Genomic DNA, 14,413 nt, shown 5'->3' on the forward strand with positions numbered 1-14,413 from the left:
AAGCCCAGCAAGCCCAGCACTCGCATGCGGGCTGCCAGCCGCTGCTGGCCAGCACGCCCAGCATGCTTGTGCGGGCTGCTGCTGCTGGCCTTGTGCCTTGGCCAGCGCTGCTAGGCAGCAAGCAATGGCCTAGCCATGCTGCTGCTAGCTGTGTCGAGCTGGCGCGCCTAGCGTGCTAGCTCCAGCAGCTTGTTGCGGCATGGCTTGCTAGCCATTGCGCGCACAAGGCTGCGCCTAGCATGCTAGCACGCACTAGGCAGCGCCTAGCCTTGCGATGCTAGCATGAGTGCGCTAGCACGCACCAGCCAGCCTAGGCTCGGCTTGGTGCGCATGCTAGCCACCATGCTAGGCTATACGCCCTTAGCACTCGGTTTGCTTGGGCATTCCGATGCTAGGGGTATTTTGGTCTTTTGTTGATTTATTACTATTTCTCGTCTCGTCTTTCACTATTTTTCGACTCGACTTCCGACGCTCGGTTTTGACGCTCTAAGCTCGAATTTCCGACGTCTAAATAAATATTACTCGGTCGACTCATTAATTCCTTCCGAATTAATTCGTCGTTTCGGTTTGTTGAATGCTTGGGTGTGACCCGAAGGGTTCAGTCAAGATTAAGCTGTAACATTAATTATCCATTAATATTACTGATCGGAAGCGGCCTCCACCCAGGCATTCCGATCACTTGACCTTACTGAATATATTAGCTTTCTAATAATTCTGAACCCGCTAACGGAATAGTACACTTGTTCGAAGGACACCATTCCTTTCAGTTGTATGACTAAATGTTTATTGATGAAAGCATGCAATATGTGAATTATTATATGTGATCTAAAAAGATTGTATGATTGAACACCGAACTTAATTTTCTGCAAGAACTAAATTATATGGTTATGGGAAGGGTTTACTATTGGTAATTAAGCCCGTTTTCTTGCAAAATCCCTAAACATATACCTTGTGAGTTTCTATGATGAGAATTTTGAGGAATGTTAAGGATTTTGAGAGTTCAATTGCTTATGTTAGGATTTTTCGCTTTAATGTTTTATTTGATATGTATTTTGGAAGAAATATTGGGATGCACATCATCACATGGGTGTGAGTATTGTGTTTTGAGATAGTTTGTTGTTGAGATACCTTGTCCAGTTATTAAGAATGAGTACTTGAGTTTTGTTCACTTGTGTATTAAGACACAAAGGTATGAGAGTAAAAAGATTGATACTAATGGTTAAAGAGCTTGTAATTGGGAGAATTTGTGATTCTTTATCCATTTTGAGGAATATGTTTTGTCTTTGAACATGATTTTGAGTTGAGATATAGATTGAAGAAAAATAAACCATGAGAGTTGAGCATAAAAAAAAATTAAAAAAATATTGTATAAAGATGAGTAAAGATGAAAGTCATTATATGAGCTAAAGGATATCTAATTCGAACCAATTGGATATTGAAATTGTGAACTTGATCATTCATAATTTCTTATGATCATGAGTGCATAATTATTTTGTGATGGAGAATTGAGTATATATATATATATATATATTGTATGATTGGAGTCTTGAGAAGTCATGATTTTGTTGAAATATTAAAGACTTTTGTTTTGTTAAACCTTGAGAACGTTGTCACATGTTCAACCTTGAGAATATCGACATATTATTTCGGAGTTATGAGTATTTATTCTTTAACCTTGGTAATGAGAATGATTTTTTTTACTTCAAAGAGTCATTATGTGTAGCAATGCTACCATTTTGGAAAGTTCTTGAATTTATTCACCTACTCTTTTAGAGTTGTTCAACAACCTTATTTATTTTTATTGTTTTTCCATGTGCTACTTATTTCTTCTTTCCTTTTGAGTAGCAGTCCATGGGGATATTTTTATTTTTGATTGTTTGTTTAATTATATAAACTTTGGTTGTTTATCAATCAAGATTTTATGTATTCAAATTATTGGGAATGAGGACATAAATATTTTACCTCAAGCCTTAATTCGAATTAAATAATAATTGTTTCTTAATTGAATTTATTGGTTGGTGATAGTCAAGTTAATAAAAGTTAAGTGTTTTTACCCAACCTATATATATAGCAACCAGTTTTATCATCAAGGCAAGTTGTTGACAAGAAATAATTCCAGTAATGGAAATGATTTATGCTAGGTAGTAAGATAAGCTTTGATAAATTACCTGAATGATATAATCACTAGTAATCCCACGATGCAAAAGTGTAAGAAGATGGTGTAAAGTTGTGAAAACCACCCATATACCAAAGGGAGATCAATTCCCAAAGTTTTTGGTGGTTGAGTTGAAAAGCTATGCAAGTTGTTTAAAAACAATTTGTGTCTTGAGAATTTGAGAGGAATAAAAGCTTGTATGGTAAGTAAAGGAAGAAGTTGATTTTATCTTATCAATGGAAACAACTAAGTTGTGAGTACACCCAATCTTATTTGAGAAACATTTGAGATAACAGGCACGAAATAAGTTCTACCGGTCTTTCATGCAGATGGAAGAAAAAGGTAGTGGAGTTTGTAGTTGAAATGGGAAAGTTGTCTGCTTTTGAGTAATGCTCCAAGTCGTTAAACTCTAGGTATTAAAAGAAATAATGTTTCTTAAAGCTTAAAGGAATGAGTTAAAGGACGAAAAACTATGAGTTCCAATGGTAATTGTCAAAATATAAAGTCTTTGGGAGTTTGATTGAATTATATAAAGAGTGATCAATTCATGTATTCGCTGAAAGAAAGGTGAGACCAACGATGAAGATAAGGGATCAAAACAAGAAAGAAGGTAGGAAAAAGGTCAACAATATGGCTAAAGAAGCTTTAAAGGAATATTTTTGAAATGAGAAGAAGCAGGAAGGTGGCTTGAGTAACTCTTGAAAATTAAGAAAATTTGAACTATGAAGACCCAGTACACTTGAAAGTATCAAGAATATTGAACTATGGATATGAAAATGTCATAAAAGAGAAGAGTTTATGATAAGATTTATGAATTTGATTGAGATGTGTTGATATAATTTGAGTAAGTATTGTTTATGAGGTGATTGAAGTTGAGATTATTTAGGGGTCACGAGATTTATTCAAGGGATGCTAGAAGAAAGATTATGGATTGATTAGAGGAGAATTGTAAGCAAGGGAAATATAAGCAAAGGATATAAAGGTTAAGTGAAGTTGGAAGTATTATAAGGACATCTTTGTGTGTGGAGAAAGGATCAATGTTGTATTGCTTAAAGGGGGTTGGAAGATACTACTGTAAGTCATTGAAAGAATGTTACATCGCCTTGGGGAGCGCATGTAATTGTTAAAGAGGAAGGATGAAAGTATTTGTAGAGTGGCTTAGGAAGATTGATCAAGGTGACAATGAAGAGTAATTATCTTTTGAATTGGAGTGACGGTTGTTTGATCAAACGGAAAGAATTGAACATCATTATTTTAGAGGTTAGAGTTGAAGATAGGAAATATCAAGTATAAATATTCGAAAGAAGACATTTTGAAATTTGCATTTATGAGAAAATATGGACGGTTTGAATTTTTATTTTACCTTATGGGTTAATGAATCATCTATACTTTCTATGAACTTATGGAATCTAGCGTTTTCATTGAAGGTATTTTGGTGAAGTCTAAGAATGAGAAGGAAAGGATGATGTGAACACCTGTGGTAAAGTGTGTTGGTGTTGAGAGAGAAGCAAAAGCACGCTAGGTTTTCCTAAGAGTGAGTTGTATTTGATTAAAGAAAGGACCATTTGGGAGACCTAGTGGTAAAGTTAGAGGGAATTGTTAGTGTGGCAAGGATAGAAGTTGTGAATTATGGACTATGTTATAAGTATGTTGATGTTGAGGGTTTTAAGTTGGATAAGGGTGAAAAAGGCCTATGATGGATTTTCAAGGATTATTGACAAGTGAACGCATTAATGGAAAGTAATTGAAAGTTGTTGGGATAGTAATAAGTGTGAAATAACTTTGTATGAAAACATGATTATTTGAATGAAGTTCAAAGTTAGAGATGGACTCTTGCACATAAGAATTTGAATATGTAATAAAGAGATGATTGGAATTGATAAAGGACCACGGATGAGACACTAATATCGTTGAAAAGAATCATAGAAATGGATGATGCATTAGTAATATTCGACAAGAATGAGAAACAAAGAATTAACCTCTTCGAAAGTATTGGAAAAGTTAAGTAAAGAAAATGTTGGGGCAACAAGAGTATGAGACCAACAATATTTGAGGAGATGAAGAAAAATCAAGTAGAAGATGAGAATTTGGATCCAATTCGTTAGAGAATAATTAATTTTCTTGAAGCCTGGATATACTTTGCGAGAGTAAGAGGTGAAAGGAAAAATAATGAAAGAAAGATGCAACACACCCTATCCAGGAAAGGACAAGTTGTATAAGGATTTGGTAAAGGTGTATTGATGGTTCATAATAAAAGTGACATCATTTGGACTGTGGTGGATCGATTGTCTAAGTTTACAATGTTTAAAAACCAATGAAGGAGATTTGGAGGTAGAGAAACTTGCGAAGGCTTACATCAAATTTATAGTGAGACGACATGGAGTTCCTAAGGATATCGTTTCCGATAGAATTCCAAGTTCCTTTCAAGATCCTGGAAGATATACAAGAGAACTTTGGTAATACATTGACGACGATTACAACATCCACCTGTTCGGTTTCGGTGAGTCCGACCCACCGCGGAAAGAAACCCGACCCAAAACCAAACTCACAATAATTATAACCATAAAGCATAATTAACATAAACACAAGACTAAGTAAGAGATTATTACCTTTGTAGCGTGCAGTGCTTCGCTCACTTAATTGAGCTCTTACTTCGAAAGCTCTTAGCCCCGCTCACATGAAGACCTCCAACGAAGTCCACCCGCAACGCGAGCACCGAAATTAGTCTATTTCCTTGGAGTTAGCAAGGCCCGACCTAAACCCGAGTAATTAATTGTGTTCAAAGGTTTTCACAGTGTGATGCCTTTTTCAACACTTACTCAAGCGCTTTTCCCAATACCCCAACTTGGGTATTTATAGGGAAAATCAGGAGTGAGAAATGCTCACCCATCAATGTGGGAGATTTAATTTTTCCATTTTATTTTAAATCTAAAATAAAATAAATAATCAAGCTACTAATAAATCAACAAGTGTCAAGCTCACATGAGAGGTTAGGTGAGGACCATTTGGAGGAGGGGGGACTAAACTTGCTCCCCACTCCCTCTCCCAAAACTGGCCAACACAACACCTCACTCCCCTCTTGGCTTGCGCCACATGGCAGCCCCAGCCATGGCACCCAAGCAACCTTGCTCACGCTTGGTGCTTGCGGCTGGGCACTGCTGCCTTGGCCTACCAGCATCATCGCACGCGTGACAGCCCAGCAAGCTTACTTGCGGCTGGCTGCTAGGCGTGGCGCGCCATGCGCATGCATCGCAGCCCTTGCGTGCCAGCACGCAGGCACTGCTAGCACGCTAGCGCGCTGCTACTTAGCTATTGCTGGCTTGATGCTGCTGCTGCTAGCGCATGCTAGCGATGCTTGCTAGCCATGCACCAGCAGGACTGCCAGCGTTGGTGCGCTAGCACGCACCAGACAACCTAGTCTCGGCTTGGTGCGCATGCTAGCCACCATGCTAGCCCATATACCCCTAGCACTCGGTTTGATCAGGGCATTCCGATGCTAGGGGTATTTTGGTTATTTTGTTGATTTATTAATTTTCTCGTCTCGTCTTTTATTATTTTCGACTCGACTTTCGACGCTCAGTTTCGACGCTCCAAGCTCAAATTTCCGATGTCTAAATATTAATTACTCGGGCGACTCATTAATTCCTTCCGAATTAATTCGTCATTTCAGTTCGCTAGTTACTTGGGTGTGACCCGAAGGGTTCAGTCAAGATTAAGCTGTAATACTAATTATTCATTAATATTACTGATCGGAAGCGGCCTCCACCCAGGCATTTCGATCACTTGACCTCACTGAATAATTAGCTTTCTAATAATTCCGAACCCTGTATCGGAATAATACACTTGTTCGAAGGACACCATTCATTTCAATCTCTCACTTGTCCTTCCGAACAAGTGCGCATTTAGTGTATAGCCTTTTTCCTATGTCACTTAATGTCTCTTCATGAACTATAAGGTAAGATTTATTTGTCATCCTTATTATGTCAAGAAGTGTTTCTCGATCCCGAGTTCGACTGTCAATAAACAGATGATTTCTAAAATCCATCCGAGCACGGCCATGGATTTTACAGTCTCGCTCTTCGAGAGGCCTTGTAAACAACAAAGACATCTTCCCTATTTTTAGTAGGGGGACATTCCCAATCTTGTAATGTAGCTTCTCTTACTGAGAGGACCTAGACGCCTGAGTGTTGCCGTTATAATCCCCTATTACGGCAGACGTTTGACAACATCAAAGCGGACTAGTACTCAAATAAGAGAACTCACAATACTCATGGTCGAGGAAATAGGTTCCGATAGCCATAATGAGAAGTATACTTATGACTATTTTTTAATCTCTTAAAGTATTCTCATAGGTCGATCCATTATGGTTCTAAACCAATACTTGTGCAGATGATTTATGACGATCATGTCCTTGTAGCACAAGAAACGGTGCTATAAATCAAACTATACACTAATCTCAAATGGTCATTAATCGTCCATCGTTTAAATGACGTTGATTAGGGATAATTCTCGATTATAATATTCAATGTTCACTTAATAGTTGTTTCCTTACCAAGACTGGTCTTGATACCCTATTTTGAATATTCTCATAATCGAATGGACTCATTATTTACTCCTAAACCACAATTAAATAGCAAACGGAGTAATATAATATTGCATGAGATTTATATTACTCCAAAACTTGAATGGTTTTTCTTAGTGTCTTACATTAAAATGTTCAAATTAAACTAAAACACTAAACAGGGAAATCAAAGCCAGTCTCCAACGTGCTTGATTCCCATTGCCTCAACGTTCTTGTTATGCTTCACTTGAGGCAAAGGTTTAGTAAGTGGATCGGCTACATTGTCATCCGTTCCAACTTTGCAAATTATGATTTCACCGTCTGATTTCCATTCTCGAATCATGTGAAACTGCCGCTTGACATGTTTGACCTTCTGATGTTCCCTTGGCTCTCTGGCCTGAGCAATAGCTCCATTGTTGTCACAATAGAGGGCTATATGGACCCTTGATAGAGGGTACAACATCAAGTTCACCAACGAACTTACGAATCCAAACAGCCTCCTTAGCTGCTTCAGTAGCTGCCAAGCATTTGGCTTCATTTGTAGAATCTGCAGTTGTGCTCTGCTTGTCACTCTTCCAACTAAACGCTCCTCCATTTAGACAGAACACATATCCAGATTGCAATTTGAAATCGTCTGTCTGTCTAGAAGCTCGCGTTGGTATAACCTTCAACAACTAATTCCTCTGAACCACCATATACCGGGAATTTATCCTTGTTCCTTTTCAGGTACTTTAGGATATTCTTGGCCGCAGTCCAATGGGCCTCTCCTAGGTCTAATTGGTAACAGCTCATAGCATTCAAGGCATACGGTACATCTGGCCTAATACATATCATGGCACACATGATCGATCCAATAAGCGAAGCATATGGAATCTGATTCATCCTTACCCGCTCATCAGGTGTCTATGTACACTACTTCTTGCTTAGGGTTATGCCATGTGACATGGGCAGGTGACCTCTCTTGGCCTCCTTCATGCTGAATCGAGCCAGTACCTTATCAATATAAGTACTTTAGCTTAATTTAGTCATCCTTTTCGATCTATCCCTATAGATCTTGATGCCTAGTATGTACTAAGCCTCTCCCAAGTCTTTCATTGAGAAACACTTTCCGAGCCAGGCCTTTACAGACTCTAACAACGGAATGCTGTTTCCAATGAGCAATATGTCATCGACATATAAGACTAGGAAGGCGATGTCACTCCTACTGACCTTCTTGCAAACACAAGATTCATTTGGATTCTTGAAAAAACCAAATTTATTGATGGCTTCATCGAATCGCAGATTCCAAATCCTGCTCGCTTGCTTCAGCCCATAAATGGACTTCTTAAGCTTATAAACTTTCCCAGCATTGTTTTGGTCGACAAAACCTTCAGGCTGTGTCATATACACAGTTTCTTCCAAAATACCATTGAGGAAGGCGGTTTTATCGTCGATCTGCCATATTTCATAATTGTAATATGCAGCAATCGCTAGGAGGATCCGAACAGATTTAAGCATTGCGACTGAAGAAAAGGTTTCATCGTAGTCAATACCATGAACTTGCATGTAACCTTTTGCTACCAATCTAGCTTTGTAAATGAATACATTTCCATCTTTGTCGGTTTTAAACTTGAAAATCCACTTACATCCGATAGGTGTGTAACCTTCGGGTAAGTCAACCAAGTCCCAGACTTGATTTTCAAGCATGGAATCCATTTCAGATCTCATGGCCTCTTGCCATTTAGCAGAGTCGGTGCTTGCCATCGCTTGCTTGTAGGTTTCTGGTTCATCTCCATCCATAATCAGGATGTCCTGATTATCGGTTAATACTAAACCAAGATATCTATCAGGTTGAGATCTCGGCCTCTGAGACCTACGTAGGGTAATGGACTGAGCTTTTGCATTGTCGGTTTGACTTTGCACATCTTGATCATTTTTACCTACGTCAACAGATGTTGTTTGAGCACTTTGACTGTCATTCTGATTTTGTTGCTCATCCTCACGAACTTCGTCGAGTTCGATTTTCCTCCCACTTGTCATTTTGGAAAGGTGCTCCTTCTCCAAAAGACACCATCTCGAGCAACAAACACTTTATTCTCCGATTTGTTGTAGAAGTAATACCCTTTGGTTTCTTTTGGGTAGCCCACAAAGTAAACCTTGTCAGATTTGGGATGAAGTTTATCAAAAATCAATTTCTTGACATATGCTTCACATCCCCATATCTTTAGAAAAGACAACCTAGGAGGTTTCTTCGTCCATAACTCGTATGGAGTTTTTTCTACAGATTTTGATGGAGCACGTTTCAGTGTTAGTGCCGCAGTTAGAAATGCGTGTCCCCAGAAAGAGATAGGAAGATCACTAAGACCTATTGTTGATCGTACCATGTCTAACAAGGTTCGATTTCTCCTTTTAGATACTCCGTTCCATTGTGGAGTTCCTGGAGGTGTCAATTCTGAAAGTATACCCTTGTCTTTCAGATGGTCATCGAATTCTTGGCTCAAGTATTCACCACCTCGATCCGATCGAAGTGCTTTGATTTTCTTGCCAAGCTGATTTTCAACTTCACCCTGAAATTCTTTGAACTTTTCAAACGATTCAGATTTATGCGACATGAGGTAGACATAGCCATATCTACTATAGTTGTCTGTGAAGGTGATAAAATATCGATGTCCGTTCCTTGTGGCGGAGCTCATTGGTCCACATACATCAGTATGTATTAGACCTAATAAGTCTCCTGCCCTTTCTCCCAACTTGGAGAATGGTTATTTAATCATCTTTCCTAATAAGCATCCTTTGTAATTCTCAAATGATTCTAAATCGAAAGAGTCAAGAACACCTTCCTGTATAAGTTTCTTGATGCGTTTGATGTTAATGTGGCCAAGACGACAATGCCACAAGTAAGTTTGATTAGACTCCATGGTCTTAGCCCTTTAGGTATCATTATAAACAATTTTGTCTAAACACACAAATGTGTCATTCCATAAATATAAACAAGACATAAAACAAAAGTCTTGTGATCAAAGTCAACATGACGTCCAACGCCAAGAGATCAAAGTATGGTAGATAAAACTAAACAAGTTTTAACTCTAGACAAAAACATGAGATTACAAGTTTTCTTTGGATAGATTATCATCATCTTCCACTTGTGTACTCATATCCACTTGAAAAGCTCCGCTCACTTTGTTCTTGAAATAGGAGCACATAGTGAGTCAATTTTCCGGTATCTAATACCTTGTAAATTGCTTATATTCAAGTGTAAAGATGATACCTGAGATTGAGGCTCCTTTTCCTCTTACCTCATATTCCAGATACTCGCTACATTCTCTCTTGTAGTGACCTTGTTTACTACAATAGAAGCAGTGCATCTTTGCCTTGTTCTTGAACTCCTTCCTCTTAGGCCTCAGAGCAAACTTGGCCGCCTTGCAAGAATAGGTTTTCTAAAGCTCTTGGATAACTTCCTCTAAGGACAGTTTGTTCCGTTTGGCGGTAAGTCGCATCTTTAATGCCACATAGCCCAAGTGGAGTGAGCTCAGAAGCATGTGAGCCGCTTACTCATCCTCCACCGATTTTCCAATTAGCTCCAAGTAGGTGAATAACCTTGTCATCTTAAGCACATGAGCTTGAAGTGGCATCCCGAGTCTAAGTCTTGCACTATAGACCCTAGCCCATACTTCTTGCCTTTCTTTCATGAGACACCCTTCTTGCGGTGGCTTGATTCTCATGTTAGAAAGTGACCTAGTCACCTCCTCCACAAGACCATCATAGTTGCCTCTGACGCTCTTCGTGACCCTCAAATTGACTACATCCTCTAGAGCTTTGAGGAGCATATCCGGAAAATAATTGGAGATTATCTCCTTCCATTGTACCGGAATGGAGTTTGCCATGAGTTGCTAGACTCTCTTGCAATCATAACTCCACTCCTCATGAGCCTCATCGCTCCTAACCCCTTTTGAGTAGAAACTCGGGATGGGTGTATCCAGAATATGCTCTAGGTAGCAGTTTCGGAGAGTCCTTTGGAGTTCTTCTTCCCATTCCTTAAAGTTCACCAAATTCAAGCAAAATGGTAACTTTTCGAGAAGTTCTAGGCACATTAGATTGTTGTTGATAGTTGAAGACATGATTCTACAATTGAAAGAATTTGAAATGAAAAACCATCCATAATACTTAAATAAGATTGAAATCATGCACTTTAATCAAACTTATTTAAACGTCTTATTCACACATTAAAATTGTCCCCGGTTTGGTGAGAATAAGTTGATTCCAAGATCCAAAGAAACAAAGAGTGGTTAAGCATGCTTTGGCTTGTCTTAACACTCAATCTCCTAAGGTAAGGAACGCTTTGCTAATGGCTCCAAGCCACTCTTGGTTGAATAAATTGTCGCATCTAATGCTCTCTCAACAATTTATTCACTTTGCCACGACATGTTAGGACTCCATAACTCATATCGTTGAGTACAACTAAAACCAACTTGCATACCCGGTATGCCTTACGTATCCTAGGGAGTAATAGTGATGCCTCTCTTTGGCGTAGCCTATCACTACTCTCAATAGGTCGATAAGTGTTGTTTTGGAATGGCAGTTTCACTCAATATTTTAGGGACCTACGGTTTCTATGTTGGTTGATTTAAGTGAACTTAATTAATCATCACTACATTCGAAATCCTAAACATGCATCTAACATATAATTCATATATAAATGATCATAAATATATATCGAAAAACATAAATAAAGATGCATTTGGCAACTAGCATGACCCCTTGAGTCTTCAAGTCATCAAGGGACGGCTTTTGCAACTTCATGGCTTCGTCTTCCAAGAACCTCCGTCTTCAAGACATGACCATAATTATGCAAATACTAGTATCTACGATTAGGAGTAATCTAAATATTAAGGTACAAAAATACTCAACGGTTCGCAGAGCGTATTTAGATTTACAAAAATACATCACGGATCACAGTCCGTATTTTCTATCCTAATCGGGCCCCACTAGTTGCCATTTTATAAAACCTGTGAGAGAATACACATTCCATTCATCCATTCACTATTTGTGAATGGTCCATGCATTTTAAAACTAGTCAAACCTGTGAGAGAAAACAACTAACAATGCACAAAACGCGCGTAAACTAGTAACTAATTTAGGTCGTTAATCCAATTAACAGGCCTAATTAAAACTTGTCAAAGTTGTTTAATTGATTATGTAATTTAATGCAATTAATTATTGAAGCACCCACTAAATTTCGCATCCATCTTAATTAATCCAATTAATTAAGTCGGTAAACCCAAATATTTGCCAAAATTAAAATTTTGCAAATGCCGCTCAAAAACCGAGGCCTAGCCTCCAACATTTATTAAAATAATTAAAATCAAATTAAATTAATAAAATAATTAAAACGGCAAAATAAGCAAACACGAAGCCAACCGCACTCTAGTGGCTCACGCACTACTTACGTGCCATATGCAAGCCAAGGTCGTCTAGCAACCCCGGACTATGCGGCTTGTTGAATGTGCCTCCACCACCCCACGTAGCACTAGTTAGGCCGAGCCTAGTATCGTTTGCTACGGGTTACCTGGTGCTAGGCATACTCCCCATGTCTGCTTGCCCCTTCGCACCAAGCACCAAGCTTGCACATGCTGCCCATGACCCACGCATCACAACAGCTCGCACGCACGCACGCACGCACAGCCACAGCGTGCTGCTGCTTGGCATGTGCTGATGTGTGGCAGTTGTGGCTAGGCACACAGCAATGTTGCCTTTGTGTGTGGCGCGCACTAGGCAGACCCACCTCGGCAGCCACATGCGGGCTGCACAGCAGCCCGGCTAGCCGAGGGGTGTTGCTTGGTTTGCGTGCCACACTCTCGGGATTTAAAACCGAGTTTTTGCATGACTAATTAATTAATTTTAAATTAATTTTTAGAACAAATTTAGTGAGAAAAAAATGAAAAATTAAATAAGTCCAACTTTATTTAAAATTCATAAAAAGTGCACACAACCAAAATTATTTCCAAGAACAATTCTTTAATAAAATTGGTTTAACTTGGTGGAATACAATAATAAGGGCAATCACTCACTATTAATTTAATTAATTTAAATTAATCATGAGATTTTGACAAATTAAAAAGGGAGTTGGGAACATGAACACAAGTTCAAAAAAAATTCCAACTTTAATACTTGTGAATCCTTGAAAAATTATATCTTCCAATATGAAGATAAATGAAATTTCTATCACAAGTTTCAAACTCTATGATTCCAATCAACTTAATACATGATTAAATCAAAAGTTCAACAAAAATTCATTGAATTTAATAACTCAAAGTTTCAATCACTTAAAACAATTAAAGATTGAATCTTTAGTACTTGGAAGCAACAAAGAACAAACTTTTCACACTTAATGCAATTAATTTGCAATTATGTGAAAAATAAAACCAAACTTTCAAGCACAAATTACTATCAAGTAATCATTGCTTAAAGAGGTTTAAAATTGCATATAAATTAAGGAATGAACCAAATACATAACCACCATAAATATGCAATGAATTTTCAAGGTTAGAAAGACTTAAAATTTTTCGTCATAACGAAAAATCCCTTGAAAAGTGCATTTCAGGTTGTTTTTTGGCTAAAAACACAGTCCTAAAAGGGTAAAACCATTTCCAATACGCCTTTTCCACCTAAAATTCACTATTTTTGGGCGAAAATCTAGGTTCAAGGCTGAAAGCAGATCTAATACGGGTTTAAAATAATAAAACCGAGCTACTAATCAAATTAGCAACTTAAAACCAGAAAAATTAAGCCATAAAAACACCTTGAAAAAAAAATTTGAATATAAAAATAAATGAGCAAGGCTACGATACTGCTGTTGGGTTTCGGTGAGTCCGACCACCGCGGAAAGAAACCCGACCCAAAATCAAACTCACAATAATTATAACCATAAAGCATAATTAACATAAACACAGGACTAAGTAAGAGATTATTATTTTTGTAGCGTGCTTCACTCAATTAATTGAGCTCTTACTTCGAAAGCTCTTAGCCCCGCTCACACGAGGACCTCCAACGAAGTCCACCCGCAACGTGAACACCGAAATTGGTCTATTGCCTTGGAGTTAGCAAGTCCCGACCTAAACCCGAGTAATTAATTGTGTTCAAAGGTGTTCACAATGTGATGCCTTTTTCAACACTTACTCAAGCAATTTTCCCAATACCCCAACTTGGGTATTTATAGGGAAAATTAAGAGTGACAAATGCTCACCCAGGCCATCAATGTAGGAGATTTGATTTTCCATTTTATTTTAAATCTAAAATAAAATAAATAATCAAGCTACTAATAAATCAACAAGTGTCAAGCTCACATGAGAGGTTAGGTGAGGACCATTTGGAGGAGGGGGGACCAAACTTGCTCCCCACTCCCTCTCCCAAAACTGGCCAACACAACACCTCACTCCCCTCTTGGCTTGTGCCACATGGCAGCCCCAGCTATGGCACCCAAGAAGCCTTGCTGGCGCTTGATACTTGCGGCTGGGCACTGTTGCCTTGGCCTAGCAGCATTATCGCACGCGTGCCAGCCCATCAAGCTTGCTTGCGGCTGGCTGCTAGGCATGGCGCACCATGCGCATGCATTGCAGCCCCTGCGCGCCAGCACGTACGCACTGCTAGCAGTGCTAGCACGCTAGCGCGCTACTAGCTAGCTAGCATTGCTGGCTTGATGCTGCTGCTGCTAGTGATGC

The sequence above is a fragment of the Chenopodium album genome, chromosome 17, assembly GCF_948465745.1.
Source record: "Chenopodium album chromosome 17, dcCheAlbu1.1, whole genome shotgun sequence".
NCBI classification, from domain to species: domain Eukaryota; kingdom Viridiplantae; phylum Streptophyta; class Magnoliopsida; order Caryophyllales; family Amaranthaceae; genus Chenopodium; species Chenopodium album.